At 40.0% G+C, this 22,168-nt stretch overlaps 1 long non-coding RNA gene across 2 annotated transcripts in view; it reads right to left on the bottom strand.

Annotated features, from left to right (window-relative positions):
- Positions 1–22,168, bottom strand: part of LOC111666349 (uncharacterized) — a 74,384-nt gene that overhangs the window by 4,160 nt on the left and 48,056 nt on the right. Inside the window, exons 2-6 of one of the 2 annotated variants that reach the window (XR_002761578.2) lie at positions 21,664–21,733; positions 19,618–19,758; positions 18,050–18,132; positions 2,992–3,195; positions 872–2,850 (exon numbers count right to left, since the gene is read on the bottom strand). This is a non-coding gene — a long non-coding RNA (uncharacterized LOC111666349). The remainder of the gene's footprint in view (positions 1–871; positions 2,851–2,991; positions 3,196–18,049; positions 18,133–19,617; positions 19,759–21,663; positions 21,734–22,168) is intronic. The other variant, XR_015438176.1, reaches the window with a different exon arrangement.

The raw sequence follows: 22,168 nt of genomic DNA, 5'->3' as shown, positions 1-22,168 counted from the left end.
TGGTGGGGGGTGGGGGGGTGTGGGGTGAAGAGAGCCGTGTGGATCCTTGGAGTGGTGTGACAGACTCCCCAGCCTCCTGGTAGGATTTGTTGGAATGTGAGAGAGGAGGATTTTAGCACCAGGCGAGCCACGCCAGAGTGCTGCAGACTTCATGCCATCTGTCTCAGCCTCCATCCTCTCTTTGCCAAACTCATCAGACCTTTATTTCCTCTCCCTCTATCTCCTTCTCATCCCTGTTCACAAGAGTAGCGGACATACTGAGATCTGCTAATGTACTGGAGAGGAAAAAAAAATGGCTGGGCTTAATAAACAGATTCAAAAATCTCGATTGATTAATATGTATTCTTGGAGCTAATTGTCCGACAGCTCTCATGGAGATAAAATGTGTGTTCCATAGCCTTGCCATTTGTTACTTGACCAACAGGGAAAGGGAGAGCGATTCATACCATGGCAGATCTGATGATCAGTTCATAATGAATCATGTTTCAAGTGGGAGCCAAAAAGTTCATTTAATTTAATGGTTAATTATAAACATGCTATTACCTCAATTAACTTTTGCTTCATACTGTATTATGATATGAATGTCTGATTAAAATATATCCTATAGACAGATAATAATAATGTTTTGTGTTGATTTGGTTATTTTGTCAATCATTGAACTGAGAAAATTTTATATATGCACTGTAAATAGAAATCTAGATTAGAGATTTAAATTCAGTCCATGAAAATCAGAAAGTAACCTAACCCAAAATTAACAAATGACTACCATGCAGAGAGCTACACTTTCTTACACCACAGTGAAATCAAAAACAGCTTTTAACATCAAATGGGTGTGTGATTGTGTGGTGTTTGGATGAGACTGATCTCTTACCCTCTCTCCCCGTGTGGGCGACTGGGGAGGAGGCTGAAGTAGATCACAGGGAGGAGCCGTACACACTCCACGTCCTTAACCTGTTTGCAGAAGGGCAGCAGAGTATGGAGGGAATGGAAAGGAAATGTACCCTTCGTCCGAAATGGAACACCAGGTGACAGGAAGTGGGCAGGAGGCCTTTGAAGCTGACCTCTGCTCTCTGTGTTGGGATGGTCTCGCCAATCGATCAGGCCAGCGATGGCAGGGAGGGGAGCCAGGTGCCCCCAGAGGGCCTGCAGACCACGCAGATCTATTATGGGCGAGGAGGACAATGGAGTCAGCTGGGGCTCAGCCTCACTGCTCTCAGTCATATCAGTATTCAGACAGCCACAGAGTCAACTGGCTGCATCCTAACAAGCTATTGAATACTGACAACAGTCTGGAGCACAACAAGCTCAACAGGCACATTCTTTGTATGAAAACTTTAGGAAGAGCTTCCATTGCAGAATGCTGTCAAATCTGTGTATAAAGCAGTGTACAACTCCAAATAAATGGTGTGAGTGTGCATACATATGACCGTAAATGCATGCAGGTCAATGAAGAGTCTTTGGAAATGTAGCTGCATGGAGCACGTTATACACATAAATGATTTACTTGAATATATATATATATATATATATATATATATGTATATCCTTTGAATGACTTTGAGAACCTGCAGCAGAAGTCATGGGCTGAAATGATAATATAACAAAAACCAAGATTGAATAAAGCTACATAAGAAAAAGAGGAAAGAAGCATTGAAAAGGAACAAAAAAAAAAATACAAAAAAATACAATAGCAGAAAATCCAATCGGCAGATGTTTTGTATGAGTGCACACATGTGAATGTGGGGAGCTGCTAAGTGATCGTGTAAATTACAGACATCGCTTTGAAATTGTCAGTAAGAAAATTTGAGCAAACACTGAACAGCCACTGTGTGCTTTGAGATATCTTTGCCTGTAACACTAATTCAAAGTATCCGGTGATAAAGCTGAAATAATAAGAAAAAATCTGTGAGAAATCAATATCAGCTTTTACATGTCTATGAATCGGGCATCCCATTCATAGGAAACGTGTTTAGCTAGAACAACACTAGAAATCTGAAGGCTGCTCCAGCATTTGTATTTTGGCCAGCTTTGGAGGAGGTGAGTGCTATCAGTGTCTACACGCTCATCCCTGTATATCTCTGAGCACACAACATGCAAGCAAACACTCATGTGTGCGCACACTTATACACACAAACAGAACCTCAAACCCCCCCCCCCAATCCTCATCCTCTTTCTGCTTCCCTCCCCGGGCATGGAAATGAAAGCTGGGCACTCTGAGAGGATGGTTGGAAGAAATGAAGACGTGTCTGATTTCCACAGCAACCAATGGTGATGCAGCGCTCCGCACTCTCTGCCCTCTGATAGGTCTTTGTCACTCTCTTCATCTTGAGGTCCATATCATTCCCACTAATCCCGCTTCCCAAACACAAACAGGCCAATCCTGGGACAAGGCTGTGGGGCTGGGGAGGGATGAAGGAGCTGAGGCATAGAAGGAGTGAGGGATGTGGTTCAGGAGGAGTGAAAGGAGCACCAGAAGCCGATGTTGGTGTAAGAAGGAGCCAGTGTGTTATTATTAATAAAGCATTAAAAAAAGTGAGCACATCAAAGCATACAGGGGCTATGCTATCATACATGAAAGTAACGCACTATGGCTTAATGTTTCCTAAGGCATGTTATGGTGACGCCGCTTTGATTTGAAATGCATTGTGTGGAAAATGGATTTACAGGAGTGAGGAGAGAAAGCCTGGTGTGGGTGCAGACCATAATTTAAAACCTGACCTCATAGGCTCTTCAAAGTCTCGGTGAGTGTGGATATTTAGGACTTACTTACAGTATGTGTGAGAAACCCAAACCACAGCTACATAAACAACAAATAAACACATACGTACGTGCGAGGGAGAAGGAGGACACCTGCAAAAACAAGGGGGATGAGCAATCACTATCACAACAGAATCCAATATGTATAATTTCACATTTTGATCATTAAAAATCATTGGAACTAATTTTTCAATTTTTCTTTATTCTTTCCCTCTTGAGCAAAGGGTGTCTCACCTGATTATACTGTGCCCCTTCGCCGACTGAGGCCTGCAGGAAGTGAGGCACCTTTCTCATCCTGCCCCCATGGCCAGGTAATTATCCTAATCTACCTTCCTCCTGTGCTCCAGCTCCTGCGCCACCCTGACTCAGACCACCTCTGTGGCTTCATTATCAGTGCTGTGACTTGCTAATGGCTTGACGGCTTCACTGCGCAGGCTGCTGTGGAAGAGAAAGCAAGGGGTAAAAGTAAAATAAGAAGACGCAGGAGGAGGAGGAGGAGGAGAAGAGGGGAGGAAAAATTAGACACTAAAGAGCAAGAGGCTGCCCTGAAGGTTAACATCTCAATTATGACGGACAATGCTCTGTAGTCGGATGGCTTTGACCCCTTAAAAGTCATCGCTAACCGATGGTGGATGAGGCTATAGGGCACAGCGGTGTCAAAGGGGAAGTCAGGAGATCGGCCAAAGTGCTCTGTGCAGGGCGGGAAGACCATGAAGTGTGTGTGTGTTTGAGGTGACAGGTCGCCGTGTCCACGTGTGCATCCCATACACACCCCCCACCTTGCATGTTTGTAACAGCTATAACCTCACAACATACAGAAGGACTGGGGGTGGGAATTCAGTTTCACTTCTTTTTTTTTTTTTTTTTTTGACAAATGACACCCTGACAGTTGGAAAAAATGTTGGGGTCCCTGAACAGATTTCTCAGTTACAAAAATAAAATGTGTTGAATTAGACAAAGACAGACATTTTGCATTCTACTTTTGAACCCCAATGAGAGCACTGACAAATGCCACCCCACCCCCACTCCGTCTGTGCCATGATTGTTTTTTTCTCTCCAGAAATGTCATATAGTTAAGAGGTGATAATTCTATATGGCACAAACAGACACTTACTTCTTCCAAGTGTACATAGCATATAGGCTGACACAGATTGAGATGGTGTAACGTGTCTTTGCGTTGCTCTAAATAGCCAGATCAGCTTTACGCATTCTTTATATACCCAGAGATTCCAGTGGAAACCTTCAGAAATAAAAGAGGAACTCGAACACAGCGCCCTAGAGGTGAGCAAAATATTTAGAGGTTAAAAATACCGCAGACCTGAGTGATGTGTGAAAATCTATACAGTAGTACTCCTGTTATTGTGTGGGAGGAGCAGCCCGCATTCCAGAAAAGTCCAGAAGCAGGAAACTGCATCGATAAACAGCATATTAAATCACCAGAGAGTTGCTGTTCACATATTCAGTTTGGTATGAGCAACAGCCAACAGATCATATGTTAAATACATATTTAAAAAATGCTGATTGATGCCAGTTTCAGTAAATCCACTGATGCTTTTTTTTTTTTTTTTTTTTTTTGGCTCCAACAGTTTGAAAAGAAACTCTTTCCAGATTTATGTCATGTCATATTCTCAACTTCAATTTAGTAAGTTTGAGTGAGCTATAGGCCTTCGGTTTAAGGACAAACCATTCTAAAGAGTAAACATGAGAGAAAGAACTGCCGCTTCAGTGGTCCACACATATTATGATGAATTGTAAAAGTGTAGGCGGGTTTGCACCAGTCAAATTAGCAAAATCCTTTTAAAACACCTCCACACAGAAACATCTTCTTTCACACACGAATATTAAACTGCTCTTTTTGCAGTCTGGTAATAGTGTGACTTAGACCAAGTCATCAGCAAATGAGCGGAAACATTAAGGTAGCTCACTGTGAGGACTGCAGGAAGCCAGCTACATGAACAACATGGTCATCCAAGGCAGAATTTAAATGAGTACATTTGCTCAAGGAATAATTAAATTCACGCTGTATCTACCCAGTGGAAGGCGATCTTCACTGGAGATATAGACAGAATGCAACAACTTATAATGGGGTGAAGGGATAACCTCTAAATGTATCTAGTCACACGGATAGTTCTGGGTAATTGTGGGGAGTTTTGAGATATTCAGGCTCATATTATTGCCTCCATTCATACGTGGGACTATTTGTCCAGTACAAAGTAGTCAAATCTGTTCACAGAGAGGTCGGTGGATGATCCAGTTTCATTCACCTTTGGGTGGAGGCAGGGTCTCAAGTGATGTCCATACAAATGAAAAAGATAATGTGCAGGTGTGCATTAAACGGTAGCAGTAAACTCAAAGAGTCTGCATAAAGCTGGTTTGCTCTCTGCCCTCAGTGCTGGTGGCTGGAAGTTATAATGTATTGAAAATGTAAAATATCAATATGTGCTGAGAGAAAACAAAAAAAAGTGTTAATTTGCATGTGCAAACATCATGATCTTGTACACTATCCTATGTCTAATTGCTGCCCTACATTATTTATAAGGATGTTATTGTGAAGCAATGAAACTCAACTAGACAAATGTTACACAGCAACAGTAACTATGCACCATCTCATACAGTGGATTTCAAGGACCCCCCCCCCCCCCCCCCCCCCGCCCCCTTCTTTTAAGTCATGTTTTTGTACTTAGATCTGCCGCACACCACCACAATTCAACTTAGTGTCATAAATCAGGTCTGAGCTAAGACAACACTTGCATAAAAGCTCACTATACATAAGTTCTGCCTAAATAAAATCTAAGAAAGCAAACTGGCAGATTGGCAAATTTATTTGATTGAGCAAATGTTGAAACGATACTTTCAAGAGCCCCATCCTTTTGCTGTTTGCAAGGCTAAATACTGAAATGGTTCCAGTATGAAGTACCTCTGAGGACACCTATATTTGGTAAGCATATAAAGGGATGAATTAAGGTGACAGTAAATGCGCATGCTTAGGGCTCAGGAGGATATTAATACATTCTCCACCCCAACATTGTTGTCGGAGTCAGATGGCACAGGCGGTTATCAGAAGGGTACAACTCTGTGTGGGGTTTGGTGCAGACAAGCATGAAGACATGCTTTATTTTTCGTCAGGGGTAATGTGATGATACTTGATGCTATAACGGTCCTTTTGCGCAGGATTCTGAATCAGAAACATGCTATAAATAAATATGCTAAAATGGGTTCCGATGGGTTTTTGGGAAAGAGAGAGGGGGGAGAGAGAAAAAAAATTATTTTCTTCAAATGTTTCTTCTTCTTCCCACAAGAACCCTTTTAGTTAGAGAAGAGTTCTTGAAGGTGAAAGGTAAGAGCAAACCTTTTTCTGGCCTTTCCGGCTCACAAGATTGCTTGAAAGGTAAAGGTCTGGTTACCTGAGCACGCCAGTGTCTCTGCATCAGATCACAACCTTTTCTCCATCATCCTGTGTCATGCTGGTAACATGTTCCTTTCTGCTGTTGGTCTAGTGCTGAGCAATGTGACTATACCATTAAATATTGTGAGGTAATGAATGTAAAGTGTGCACAGGGGAAGATGCAGGCGACTGAAGGCAGAGGTGGGGCCGTTTTTTTTTTTTCTTGCATGTAACAACTCACACCTTAGTCGCTTCCATACAAGGATCTTGAAGGAATGTAAAAACCTGGCTTTTCTGCAGCTTTGCTTTGACAAACCAAAATAGGATCCAGCTAGGACGAGTGCTCCTCACAAACAAGCATCAGTGTAACAGATGAATGCGGGTTGTATTCTCTCTAAAGAGTGCAAAAAAACAAAACAAAACAGAAAAAAAAAACAAAACACAAATAGCAATCATATAGAATGTAGCTAACAAAACATTGTTATGTAAAATGTTTTGCAGTATTGTGATTAATTAGCAGCGTAGGTGTTTAGATGCACTTTTACAGAAAAGTAATGTATCCGCTAAATTGCAACTGACATTTTGTGAAAAAATCTCAGCGGTGGAGAAATACAAACAAACTAGCTTTGCGTGAGTACACTGTGGAATATAATGTTCTCATCATTAATTGTTCTGTGTGTGAAAGTAAGTTCAATCTACACCTTGGAAATAATAGTGTTACAAAATAATCTTTACTCAAGGTCCACGTGCTAGCTTTTTTTCTTACACAGCTTTTAAATACATCTCAGCTTTCAGTCAAAAACATGTCACCACATAAAATATTCAGTAATCATTTCTCACCATTTGCCTTGTGTTGTATGAGATTCTATGTGGCCCTAAGCCAACGAACCTACCGAAACTTGATTTACCTTGTGTATCTCTGTTACTACCTGGCCACTTTAAATGTGTTGTTTAGATTTTTACATGTCTGATTTGCCTCTCACCAGCAGGACTGCTCATACAGAAAGCTTGTATATGAATCACATGTATGGTCCAGGATACTGAATATGTGGTGACATATTTACTCAAGTGCTGCGCTAGTTGTGTTTGAGTCTGTTAGTTGAATATTTCTATTTTCTGTAACTCTATATGTGTGTTTGCTACATTTCAGAGGAGACTGCTGCACTATTTACTTCACTACATTTCGCAGCTACAGTTCGGCTACTTAACACATCAAGATTTTACATGTAACACATACGATCTGATGTAAAGATGACGTTAATCTCCACAACAGTATATAAGGCAGTTCAAAACAGCTCCACTTTAACAAACTGTCCATTAATATGTAATCACACTTACATACATCAACACTTACAGGGACCATTCTCTGCATAATGAGGTAATCGTGCTGTTAATACTTCTGTACTTTTACCAAATAAAAGATTTTAATGCAGAACTTCAACTTGTAATGGAGCATCTTTACTTCTTCCCCGACTGTGAATATGAAAGCAAATTATGCTGAAACACTTAAGACAAGGCTGCTCTCATTGGTAGATATTAGGTTGTTAAACACAAGAGCTGGGTCTGTCGTATTTTCTCTTATTATGAAAATGACAATCGTCACTAAGATCAAGAAGAACAGAATTTAAGGCTCAGATGAGAGAATTTGCTGAGCAGTGAGAAATGTGCATGAAATCTAGGTTATCAGCAGAGTTACAGAAACAGGTTGTACAACCCACGCTGAACCAGAAGAAAATCGTAAGGATAAGAATTAAGTATTTGTATAAGTATAAAACATAGTCTGATCCTCATCTTCAGCGGTGTGCAAGGTGTGCTTTAAGCTTTACAGGGGAGTCTGTTAGTCAAACAATGGGAGAGCATTAAAACATGCCAATAGAGCAGTATTAGTCAACAGCCTGAGTCAATACACCCCACTGGGCTGCATGTCTTCCTACAAACACAAGCAATTGCTTTGGAAGGCCTCGGCACAAGATAGAAACATCAATTACAGTAAATTACACCAAAACAGTATGTAACACTTCAATTTGTTTAATCTCCTGAGCTGTCTGAGCTGTTTTGGATGAAAGCTAAGCAGAGCACTAGAGTAAGATAAAATTCAATAGCCCAAAGATACATTGCCCTGTCTATCCTTGGTCGTGTTTATGCATAGAATGAGCCAGTTATTTATATTTTCATTCCTGGGACCTACTTCGAAAGCATTATTAAACACTGAGAATTGAGTTCTAAATATTTTTTTCTGTGTGCAGCCTAGATTTTTAATGGAGGACTTAAATAAGTGCACTCTGTGGTAGCCCCATGACTTTCAAAATCCACATCAGCTTCAATGTGTGCCCCATTTTCTGTGGGCATTGGGACTTTTATGGATAATACAAATAGTACTTTCGCTTTAGTCCTAGTTCATACAGCTTTAAAACACTTCTAAGGGCAGGGTTATTAAGGCTTTTATTCTAATGTCCTGGGACACATGTTGATAAATTCTGCAGTAAGGCTACTTTGACACAATAGAAACAAAGGATAACATGTCATTTTGGTTTACACACTCATTGTCCTGCCACAAATGATAGCCTACTAAAGGTACAAACTTTGCCCCAAAATGAAAAACGTCCAATTTCAACTAAACTTTGTGGTGCTTCAATGACTTCCTTTGCTATGGTTGATTATCCAGGAGCAGCATTGGTTGCTGGGGACAGATGAAGATTTGGCTGTTTCAGGGAACATTTTGGGAGGGGGGCAGGGGGGCTGGAGTAAATGAAAGACAAATGCGAGTAGTGCCCACTCAGCTATTTTCCCAGTCAAGATCAAAGGCACGCCGGACTGGCCGCTCCACGGGAAACTTGAGATGGGTCCTGCCTTTGTTTGCCGTTGCTAGGAGACCTGCAGAAGCCTGAAAGTGTTTGCAGTGGGGTACAACATCAAAACCATTTCCAATATAAATTTTTAAGACAGCCATGTATTTGTGTCCTGGGCTTTCAATTTAGGCTGCCGAGTACACTGAAAACACAACAAACAATGATTCATCCCTCCTCTGTTAGTCATGGAATAATTTTCTTGGTGTTTGTTTAAAAAAGAAAAGCAGATACAGACAATTGTACATGTGCACGCTTTGAAAGGACATTTGTCAGTGGTGTGCGCACTATGCATAGTATCAGTGCTTTGATAGTATGCAAGCATCGCCATGTTGCTGCACAAACTAAATTAACCAAACAACCATAAAAGCAAGATTAAGACACTCTTCTGCCCGGTGCAGGAACACACAGCATGTGAAAATGCACACAGTGTGCAAACACAACTTAAATATAGTTTGATATATTCATAAGCTTAGGTTTGGCTTCCCAACGAAGCCAATTACGATGCTGTTATCTATTAATGGGCCCCATGATAGCAAGGGTGGCTAGACATGTGTCACAGAGAGCTCATTACATATCATTAGTTCAACACTCCAATAATGTCTACACCTGCTGAGCAGAAGATAATGACTTGGCCCCTGATATTTGCAGGACTATTGTCTACCAAGCAAAGCACCGCCAGGAGGATGGGTCCACATGCTGGATAGCAGCATGAAAACTGATAAAGCTATACAATAACTTAAGGTACACATGCTTTTTATTTGATGTACGCTACAGTGAACGCAGCACAACAAAGAGCAAAGCAGCTTTTGTCTGGTTTTTATAAAATAGGAGCAGTTTTCATTAAATAAACAATCATTACGAGCCTCGTGTGAATCCAAACTCCTACTATCTGTAGATACCATGTTGTTATATAATTCTGGGAGAATTGCAGCAGAAATATTACAAGTAAGATTTGCAATTATCTGTGTACCACTTCTGATGGTGGCTTACATCCTAGTAATAGACTTATGCTATTCTTGTTTACTTGATCACTGGAGTGGCCCTGGCTCACCCACTGTTACATAACCATGATGAATAACTTCGCCTCAATTTATTTCCTCTTACATTAAGGGGAATTTTAATCATGTATATGGGCAAAATCAACAAGATGTGTCAAAAAGCAGTATGAGTTATGATCTGCTGTAGGTAGTTTGATAGATCCATACATAATGCAGTATATGGAATTTGTCTTCTGGCTAATGGGACACACACACACAAGGAAAACTACAATCGCCACAAAAGTGACCTTCATGTCTGGAATGATGAAGATTAGAATCGTGCTGTGTCTGCCTTGTGTTTTCACTACTTGAGCCAACTGGCACAGGGCTGGCGTCCTCTCTCCGGGTCCCAGTCTGCCGTGATGACAATGGCAACCAGCGACCGCATGAGAAGTAAAAATCACAAAAATACTAGCAAGCCGAGGGACATTTGTAAGATGTGAAGATAATACAACACAACTGATCGATTGCTGGGATAAGAAAACGTATTCCTGGACATTGCGATTGCTAACCATTTTGAATTGAATTTCTAGGGCAACAGTGTGCTTTCAGTGGCTTTTAAAGAAGCTGTTTCTTGCTGGAAAGAAGAAATGAGGATCCTTGAGGAGTTTAAGTTTGTATCATCTAAAGGGCTGCATTTCTTCTAACCAAAAAGAACTAAAAAAAATTGCCTCCACTCAAGTGGGCCATGAGCTTATCTGCTGTGTCCTGCTTTAACCTGCTCCACTCAGTAATAGTGTGCATGCTGGTGAAGCCTCAGCAGAGAAAATGCAGGGTACAGCAGGCAGACAGTGACGAGACGAAACAAGATTCAACATCCAAACATTTGTTTCACCATTAAAAAAAAAGTCAAGGAAAATCCCGCCGTTATTGTCTTCAGCTGAGCGAGACAGAGTTGTCTTCTCCTGTCACTGCAACCAGAGATCCACCCCTACGTGACATCACTGTGAACACGCTGCTGCCAAAATCCCGCATCAGCAGCCTAAATACACTTTAATTGGTGTGTGAGGAGCTTCTGCATTAACCGAACATTGTGTGGATTTATGACTGCTGAGCACAAGTCTGTACTTTTTTTTGGACTGAGGCTGACTTTGTCCTTTTTGGCTGCCACCTGCCTCTCACTAACACAAATACTTCTCTATAGTTATCAACACAGACTCATAGTGGCTCTAATTTGTTTGCCAAATCTCTGGCTACATTCATGACTTTACCGCCAACAGGCTGCTATTCTGGAAAGTTGAGAAAATGTTTGATCTAAAATATCCAAGACATTTATTCTCTTTTCCCAGGACCTTACTATTTTAAAACCTCATAAAAAATTTGAAAACTATTGTTCTTTCGGTTGTCATTCGCCACCAAGTGCAATATCACAGTTAATAAGTCATCTATGAGAGAATTTATGAATAATGTAGACTTGTGTAGCCATCGGGGGTTTGCATATATAACAAGTATGAAAATACAATAGGAAAGCTTAACATAGCCATGAAAAAGTATGAATGGTAAAAATATGACTCACAAGTCAATGGGGTCTGACGAAAACATCTGATGATGGTTAAATCTTAATATATGATTCATTTAGATAAATTGATAATTGATGCAAACATTTCCATTCCAACTTATATTTACACAATATAACTTTCAAATTAAAGATTATCTGTTAATATGAGATCAAGGAATGAATATATTAAACTTGCAACAAGAGCTGTTGTTTATTCGCGCGGCAATCTGTCTGTGCACTAAAATCTACAACTAGTATACAATGAAGAATCCACCCTGTGTTTGTTTTGTATTCCCTCAAAGCCTCGACAAGTCAGAATGATAAGTTAGCACAGTAGCCAAACAGTTCACCTCTGTTTTGTGGATGACTGCTGCCTGAACCCTGTACCCCCACTGAGACAATAAAACGGCTGGATGACTATAGGACTAGCAGAAAGGCTGAGAGTTTATAACTCAACGGAGGCGAAGCTATACAGCCTGTGTGAAGATAAAGATTTAGTAACGGTAAGAGACTGGAATTCTCTCAGTCTGAGGTCAGACGGCCAAAGTTACCTTTTCCAATTCCCTCAGGGCGAATGAGGAGACCCTGGACACAAGCTGGCACACAGTTACATCCCCTCAGCTTTAGACAAAGGAGTTGTCGCTTTGAATCACAGACCTCATCATTCCAGCCAATAATTGCTTACTGGGTTTGTAAATGACATGTACTATCTTTAGAAAGAAGAACATTATAGTCAGTCTCCTGCATTCACCCTGCTTCATCTTTTTAATACCTAATAGAACTAGTAATATGGACATGTATGGAGAGAGAGGTTCACCCTATTTATCATAAATGACTGGGTGGGCCTTCACAGAGAGTAGTTTCATTTGTTCCACAAAGACTTCATTTAGACCTATATCATTTGATTGACATTCAGAGCCCAAAGCATGCAAACGTGAACAGGTCCTTAATTTTATTTTCCCCTAGGTAATTTTTAATTCAATCTCAATTTGAAGGGTAATCACACTGCAATAAGAAATGTGAAAAAAAATGTCCTCTACACCTTCAAGCATGTTTAGTCCATAAATGTCAGAAAAAATAAAAACAACAGAATAATTCATATCTTCATTTGTAAGAAATAATTAATTGATACAACGTCAAACTGCATAATGCAGAAGAGATCAAGAGAGACAGTTTCACTCGTTCTGATTTTTTCACTAGAGAAATGTAAATAAAACTGAAACCTCCCTGTGTAGACCTTTAACAGTAGCTTTAATTGCTGTATTCGAGATATTCTAATATTAGAAAAAAAAGAAACAAGAGCATTAAAGCAACTTATTGTAATATATTTTGAGTATCTTTCCTTCTATCCCAACAAATTTCTACATTAAGGAAATGTACTGGAGTATTCTAAGATGGACAATGTTGCATGTATTTGTTTACTTCAAGCAATGTTTAAATGTAGCCATATTTTTAAATCAACATATGTACACTACATATTTAACTCAAACTTTAAACATTACAGCAGTGTTATCTTCAGAGTGACTGGTACATTATGATAAAGGAGTAGTTTAAAAGTCTTGATCTTTTCACACTCTAAGAAAGAACTGTTATTGGAGAGGATTTGCTGTGAGATTCCCCTTTCATTCTAACGGCATTAAAAAGCGTAAAGACTGGGAGACAGAGGAGTGAGGCTGACGTCACAGTCCAAGAGTCACCCGCCGTGTGTTCGGCACCTCCAAGTAAAGACTTATCTGCAAAGAAGTTTGGACGGACAATGTGGGTGGACAGGGCGTGAAACTACTATCATCATCAGTTCTGAATGAAAAAAAGAAAACATATCTTCCACAAAAAAGGAGGCTCATTCCAATTCAGCTGCGTTGTTAGGACAACGAGAACCATCCCTCAGATGATTAGTTCCACTTCAAAAGAATTTACTTTCCGCAGTGGAAACGTCCCCCTTTTGTGTCCTTACACAGGGTTTTCTCAGCCCAAAAGAAGAATCGTATGTTTAGTCAGCCTGTTTATTATTCCTTCTGTTCACACTACAATTGTATTAAATAAATAGAGTACTGCTAACAAAGGCCTATTAGCCATAAACATGTCCCGGTACACACAAAAAAGACTAAATCACAGTCTCTGCACAAGAATTAAGATACTCTAAATGCTAGTAAAGGCACAAACTGCATTGCTGGGGACCTGGTGCCAACTCAGAATGTCTTGTCACTGAGTCACTGACATCATGAAACATGCATGTTATGTTGCACATATTTTGTCTAACTGGGGATTAGTTATGTGGCTCCATCTCAATTTTGAGAGACGCCTCCCCTTGCAAAACAGCACTCGTCACCGGTGACGGTGTGAAGCAGCAGTATGCGACAGATTTTCCGGTGCACATATTTTCAGGATGAATGGATTTTGATTGTTCAGTTCTGATAAGAAGCATGGGCAGTAACAGTGCAACAGCTCCGGATCATTATCTGTGAATAAAGAAATCTAATAAACACACTATGCACACTTTAAATTTTCATGTGAAATTACAAACATACACACATTTCACTTTTAATACGTTAAGTTACTCCAAAATTGCCTAACATTAAAAATACTGAAGAAGCACTCAAGAGTGTCTGCAAGAAAGAAAATATTACAGGTAAATAATGTCTAATGTTTGGTGCAAATTCCATTGAACTTAATGTGATTATTAATGTGTGGTTGAAGCAGCAGATCAAAGAGTTACAGCAGTGAGCTTGATTGTTAACTCTGACATCCTTGAGATTTTAAAGACACAATTTGAATGCAAAAATGGCTCGGTTGAAGTTCTGCTGCTTGTTTCAGATAAACAGACATCTCGCCTGAGTCAAAATCCCAAAAGGGATTTTTTTTCATTCTTTTTTTTCTTAAAAAAAAAAAAAAAATTCATATCTGAAGTTGAAACCCTAAATCAGTCTGGAATAAGAATATGTCTGTAGGCCTTTAGGCAACATGCAAATAGTCTACCAACCATAAGTAAAGCTTTACTTTTACAACAAATAACCTGTGTGTAGAAGGAAACGTAAGGTTATTTTATTTATTTAATTATTGCAAAAACTAAAATTTCAATTACACTTATGTTGTCTTACTTTTAATTATCTTACTATCTTGTTCTCATAAAATTTTACAACCACAAATTCCTGGTTGATTTTTAAAAAAAAAGAAAAAAAAATGTGTCATACCACTTCAATCATTTCAGTGGTCCATTGCTGCTCTGTGTTGCATGACTGTATATTCCAGTATGAATATTGACTGGAACCATGCCGGGCATGGCTCAGGAGTATCCATCCTCCCCTTCGTGATCAGTGATGAGCCTCCTTGTGACCTACAGTATATTAATATGCTCAGCAGAAAGAAGACTCTTGGCACAGGACACGCCAGCAGCAACCCTTTAATGTTAGCAACTGTCAAAGCTTTGATTTCTGATTGATGAGTAAGGTCGGTGCAATAACAGAACGACACTACTGGTCATCTTGCCCCTGCTTTCCACAACAGGAAACATATCCTTTTACACTACAGCACAGCTCTGCCCCTCAGACTGCAACAGCTACCACATCATCCATTTGAAACTGCATATCTATAAAATACATGTCTCATGGCCACAAATGAACAGAATAAACAGCATAGATCTAACATGAGCAGGTTTAGATACCAACTATTATCTATTTGTATCCACCAGCCAGGATAATGGGAGCTGAGGACTTCCAATTAAACTGAAACTGCAGCCACCAATATGACCATAAAGTTGCTTTGCTAACACTTTAAGTCCCCTATTAACATTCATAAGCAGTATATAAACATTAATGAATTAAATTAAAAAAAACAATAATGTATTCATAATCAAATATAAGTGTTTAATAATGTAACTATTGACAACAATGACTCTTTCTATGGCTGATGTATTAACAGTTAATGTCTTCATAGGAGTTATAGGCTAATTGTTGACAAATACTGCTGATCAAAAAAACATTTTAAATGTCCTTATATCTGCTTACAGCGGTACTTTAGTGCGTATCAAATGTTTATATACTATTTATAAAAGCAAAGTAGGAGGACTTAAAATGAAGTGTTACTGTAGAGTTGGTTGACTGCATTGTTTTTAACTAAATGTATCTCATAAACTGGCAACTGAGTGGTATGTGCTCATCCTTACAGGTGCAGTTTTGTGATCAGTTTACTATTTTTTGACCCTCTGGCCTCTGCAGTACGGTTTTACACCACAGCCACAGGGAGAGTCACACTCACAGAAAGTAGAAATCTACTCAGCGGCCACTTTATTAGGTACACCTGTACAATCTAATGCAAAGCAATACAGCTGTTCTGCCATTAGGTCTACTTTTGTGGTGCATATAACATTCAGTTCTTTTCAGTTTTTTTGATTCTGTCATAGAGGTGTTAATTCAATTACATGTGCTAAAACATGTAATTGAATTAACACCTCACCACATTGAGCTCATAGCTAGTGATAGTATTGTGATGGACTGCAAATTGTTTCCAATATTTCCCGTCTCATTTGTGTAATTAGGATGGACAAAAAATCAGAATCACCTGTTATCCAGTACAAACTTTGTAAAGGTAGAATTTATGGTACAGCTGTTGTATAGATTGTGCAGGTGTACTTATAAGTGGACACTGAATATAAATAAAGTCATTTAACCCCCTTTGCAAATAAAATTTCAAAAATTTCAAAAAAAGAAGAAAGAAACTGACGAATAGTTAAAATGTATTATTATTTTCCCCTTTTTCTAATAAATGAGGACAAGCTGACTTGGAGAAAAGGTTTTAACTCAACTGCAGCTAATTGCTCCTTTCATCTAGCCAATTAAAAGCAGAATTTTAATCCAAGTAGTATTTCTTGTTTTGATAGCTCATCACGTGCCACAGCCTTTTAATCAGCACAAAAATGTAAGTATTGCATATTAATTCAGCACTGAGGGATGCGCCATTATTTACACTCCTGATTTTCATCACTCTCTCCCTGCGCAGGACTCCTCCAGGGCCAATCCCACAATGACTGGGCCTAATTGACAACCACACTAAAGGATGTGGTGGCAAAAGCTAGCTGCTACCTGCTAACATTTTCAATCCATACCCACTCAGGTGTGTATGTGTGAGGGAGTGCGAGAAGGTTGTTAAAATGGTGCGGAGGATCAATAGGATGTTGTTGTTAGTGAGAGACCTTTCATGGGAAACATCAGTAAGGTGGCATCACAAGTTGTCATGTGTGATGTTTGTGAAATGTATCTTGAATGTCTCTACCTTCAGCAGCCTGTATAAACAGTCAGCAGCGACAGCTCAGCTCCCCTGCATTTTCTGTGATGAAACAGCTCGGTTGCATGAGGTAATCTCACCCTTACCCAAATGAGATGGTAATGCCTTCACTCAGGGAATTCAGCAACACACAGCAGCACCTAGAAGGAGGCTGTGCACCTCAAATGGGACTAATAATAGAGCCTCCGTTCTCTTAACTTGGAATCTATATTATACGCTTCAAAAATGAGATCAACTATATGGGTCAGTGGGATTTCTGTGAGAAAAAAAAAAAATAGAAAGGAGCAACCAAAAGCGAATATACTCTGCTGACAACAGATCTAAGGAAGGCAGTAGCTAATAAGAAAATTATTTGGGCAGAGTAACAGCTCAGAACTTTAATTAACAGAGCTGGTTTTAACTGATTGAAAGGGAATACATGTCCACACTTGTCTGCATGCTAGCCTAATTATTTTCAACTCCTTGATTGTCTAAATAGGCTTTATAAATAAAAGCACAAGTGACTTGAAATGTTCAAAGGAAAATTATTTTAGAAATGGAAATGATCAAAGAGCAGTCTTTCATAACTTCTGTGATCTGTGAGCTAGAATACATGGGGACTTCAGTCCTCCACGCTGCTGCTGCGGCCTAGGTTTCATTTTAACTTTAGACACACACACACACACACACACACACACACACACACACACACACACACACACACACACACACACACAACAACTACTCCACCCCCAACATATGGCTTTCTCAGGGGACAATAAAAGACATTTATTAGCCTCCATCTTCGTTCAGGCTGCCCACATGTTAAACTGAACTAAACCAGCATCAGTGATATGGTATGATATGATATGATATATGGTATGATATGATATGATATGATATATGATATGATATGATATGATATGATATGATATGATATGATATGATATATGATATGATATGATATGATATGATATGATATGATATGATATGATATGATATGATGTGAAGGATTACAAGATGCAACAACAGTAAAGCCTGTTTTTATTATGGAGACGAATAATAAAATGTGTTTGGATAATTATGTCAGTGACTCCACGTTGCCTCTGGCATCTTGTTCACGTGTGTGTATTACCAACAGCCCATGCTGACTCCTGATCCGTGCACTGTGCTCTTTATGTAATTGGCTGGTGTGTTGATAAAAGCAACTAAATGTAAAACAGTAAAACAAAAATGCAGAAAAAAAGCACAGTTCTGTACTTACAGTGCAGCTGCGTGGTGATAGGCTGGTCTTTTTTTCTCTCAGACTCCTTGGCATTATTCATGGCCCCCCAGATATGGAATATTCTGAATTAAGTTAATGTACAGAGCATAGTTAATTATGCATTTCATAAAAGTAATAATAATAACACTAGTCAAATACAATACATGCATAGTTTGTAATGATTCATTTATAGTTGGGCTCATTATGCTAATGTTCCTAAAAGTTTCAAATATTGTACAGTTTCAAACAAAAACGTCACTATATCTCCAGTAAACTAACAACACGACTGTTTTCAGAAATCAGATTTCATTTTGGGGTTTGACCTGATATCTGTCGAAGCAGCGTGAGGATTTTGTATTTGTTATACTGAAGGCTTTGCATTTCCAAGGGAATATGTTCTGTTTTGTTCAAGATTAATATTTCTGAGACACACCCCAGTTACACTGATGCATTGCTTAATTCGGTCAATTACATAACTGAAGGAATTCTATGACTTTCGTAGCAGCAACCATAAAGACAATGCAGCAGATACTGGAGTGGAACTGAGGACAAGTGCTAACTACCTCAGCCACATTCCACTTTAATAATGGACTTGAAACTATATGAAACACTCTGCTGTGGCATAGGAGGTGGATTTTTGATCCCTTGCTTCTTCCAAATACCAGAACACAGGATTATTCCCTGTGGACTGAAATAGATGCAGTCACTTCTGTCTCGTTCTGTTTGAAAGTCATTGGTTGAAAGATGCAAACTTCACAGGTTTAAGTCTGCAGTGATATGATACTGGTCCTGGGACAAAATCGCTGTAGCAAGTGCTCTCCCACACACACACACCTACACAGACACACACATTGTACATCCCATTAACATATCATAGTATACTTCCAACAGAAGGTTAGGCTGCCTTATTGATCATCAAAAAGATGAAGGGACAGTCCATCACTTTCCCTTTGCCACTCTTAAATCCGTTACCTGGGCTCCTCAAAGCACCACTAGCGGCTAATTACTCTCTCTCATGCCCCTTGTGCTCTCTCTAGTCTGTAGCTAATGATAAACTATCTCCATCGATAGGTCCTTAACTTCAGAGAGACCTAAAATGACACTTTGGTCTGTTTGGATTATTTTATTGATGACTGTAAATAAATCAAGCAAGGGTAGGTTACCTTGCATTTCTTCCTGTTGCCTCGGTGCCACTAGAGTGCTTCTATCTGTCTCATGCACGTTAGGGTCAGCACCACACCAAATCACATTTGTCCCCTCCGTTAATGTCACAGCCTTAAAGCAACATATCATCACAGTGCGGAGCTTGGTCTAACTGTAATTGAAAAGGCCCAAGGGGAATTCCTGGGTTGTGTATGGGGCCCCCTAACCCTCGCCACCCTACATCCATCATTGTAGAGTTAGGCCCTAGGGTGTTCTTGTAACGCTGAAGGTTAACAGCGAGATCGCCACTTATAGCTTTCGAAAATGTGACCCCATGGGCCCCCAGTACCGATACGAGCACTAGACTTCGGCTGCTGCTGATACCAGCATCATGTTAAGTACATATTAATTTGACGGTCACATACCAAGGAGGGCAAGCTTGAGTGAGTCAACGCATCCATGTTCAGTGAATGGATGGACTTCAATAGGGATGTGATCAGAAACAGAATCCTTCCTTCAGATGTTGAGTTCACAGGCTTGATTACACAGCCGCCTTGCAATGCATACTGCAACAGATAAAATTAAACACTCGTGATTACACACTGCTTTGAAACATCCTGGACCGTGATCAATCTGATCCCTTTTTTAAGTTCAACCTCAAACGACAGAGATTTGAGAACATACAAAAAGTATTCAAAAGCTGTATCTCACAACAGAACTGAATTGTTGCTAATGAAATGTGATAGTTTTGAGAGACAGCAAAGACAACAGGCACTTAGGGTCTCTTTGCACTGTTTTTGTAAAATCTAAGGCATCACGCTCTTTAGGCCTCATGATCAAAGCCTTTGTAATATTTTCTAACAAACGCTTCAAATGCATTCTGTAAAATGTGAATCATTAAGCAGAGGCTCTGAAACCTAAGTGATCATTTTTCAAAAATTACATACTGTAGAACTATTAAGAAGCACAGCTGAAGACAAAGGCATCAACTTCTGCTCCAATGTGCAGATTTAAGCATATTCATCTGACTCTTCACATACATGAAAGCTAGCAGCTGCCCTTGCCAGCAAGTGGAGGACATTAAGGCTCAGCCTGGTTGATCTCTGATGACAAGGGTCTGGAGGAGCGATTAGAAGCAAGGGGACCAAAGTTATGGTCATTCCCTTAAAAGGATGGCATTGCATCTCATAGGCCTGGAGCTTGCAGGAGCTGAAAGATCTTCAAAGGTCCGCTCACCCCATACAACCTAGTGTAACTCCCCAAAAAACCTTGGAAGTATGAATTTTTAAAGAATTAAAAAAAAAAAAAAAAATTATTTTCCTCGTGCATTGCGACAGACCACGACAAATACTGCAGGCCATATCTGAAAAACTTTTGCTTTCGGTTTGTTGTTTATTCTGTGCATGATATTATCATTGTCAGTCATCTGGTAACCTCCTGAGCTTACCAGCTCATAGGAGACCATTAAAGTCTCCATGATTTCTCAGAAACTGGCTCATCGGAAACTGTCAAAAATATCTGTTATGTAAGGCATGGATAATAAATGAAAAAAAGGAAAAAAGATATCTTTTTAAGAACCATCCACAGGGGCAAATTGCAATTCATCAAAAGACAAATATGCATCAGATATGAGGATAGGCGGGGCCTTCCTCTCTATCCTGCTGCATATCGGCTGTTCAGCGTTATTCAGTTTTTGGCGAAATCTGCCAACAATAGCTGGAGAGCTGAGTGTTCCAGGGGCTTGGGCTTAAGTTGACAGTGGAGCGACCGTTGGGAAGAGTGAATAGGAGCCTGGTTTAATAAGCCTTGGTACACGCTGGACTACACAGGGGGCTGGCACCACTGAAATCAAAAAACTGCAGTGCAGATGAAGATAAGGAAAAATCTAAAGGATCAGTCTGGTCAAATCATAAGAACACAGCGCTAGGATTCTACATTCCTATTCACCATTTTATGGTTTGTAAACACGTGTATATAATTATAATGATTGCATTGTCTTACATAAGAGCCTGCTTCTGCCTGGTGTGTTTTAAAGGCTTATTAATTGTCAAGCTGTCAAATTAACACAGGCTTAGAAATTAAACAATTACATTACTAATGTTCACTGAGAAGAGCGAGTGACATGAGGTACATACTCATTTCACTCCATGGTTTCATCTTATTGACAGGTGCATTATATATTGTTCAGTCTTTTACGTTCAAATCAATCTCTCTTCATTGTTACAATTGCCCTCATTGTGCATTGTTAGCATCATTGATGCCTGGATGCCAACCCCCGCAGTAGCTACCATTCTCCAGCTGGAAAGCAAATGTAAAATAAATAAATAAATAAAGCAGCAGTGTGGCTACAGCCAGTTTACCATGTGGGGTTGCAATTTTCCATGGAAAGGGGAAGTGTACAGAAAAAGCAGATATATGAGTCAAGTTTCATGCATGTCTGGAGGAGAATCTGGCAGAGGACACCTACTTACCATGGAACTACACTGGCAGAGATTAGGGGGCCATCATGAAGGAGCCATAGAGGGTGAAGATAGCCAGGAGCTGCAGGGATAGAGATAGATGAGACAGAGGAACAAGAGGACCTGGTATAAAAAAAAAGAGGGTGGGGTGGGGCAGAGAAGGGTGGATAAAAAGAAAGCAAGTTGGGGAGCAACAACACCACTGGCTTGACCTGGGGAGGATGGGGAAAAAGCCAGATATCCAATTAAAATCACACTTTGTCAGTCAGAGTCTACGCTGACACAGCCTCTCCAGCCTCTCCAGCCTCTCCAGCCTCTCCAGCCTGAGCCCAGCGCTGCTAAACCTTACTTGGAAAAATATGGGAGCTGCACCACAGTGTAAGTTACGCAAGATGTCATACATGGTTATGATGATGCATAAAACGAAAGACCTGGTGTGACAAAGCAGCCCACCCCCTGGTACGCAGCTGGAGCTCAACCCAAGTATGGCATAACATCGACCCGGGGGGGTGGGGTG

The sequence above is a fragment of the Seriola lalandi genome, unplaced genomic scaffold, assembly GCF_002814215.2.
Source record: "Seriola lalandi dorsalis isolate HSWRI2012SDOR001 ecotype SW California unplaced genomic scaffold, Sedor1 jcf7180002054673, whole genome shotgun sequence".
Lineage (NCBI taxonomy): Eukaryota > Metazoa > Chordata > Actinopteri > Carangiformes > Carangidae > Seriola > Seriola lalandi.
Note: the sequence above shows the minus strand (reverse complement) of the source record. Positions and strands in the feature narration are given on the sequence as shown.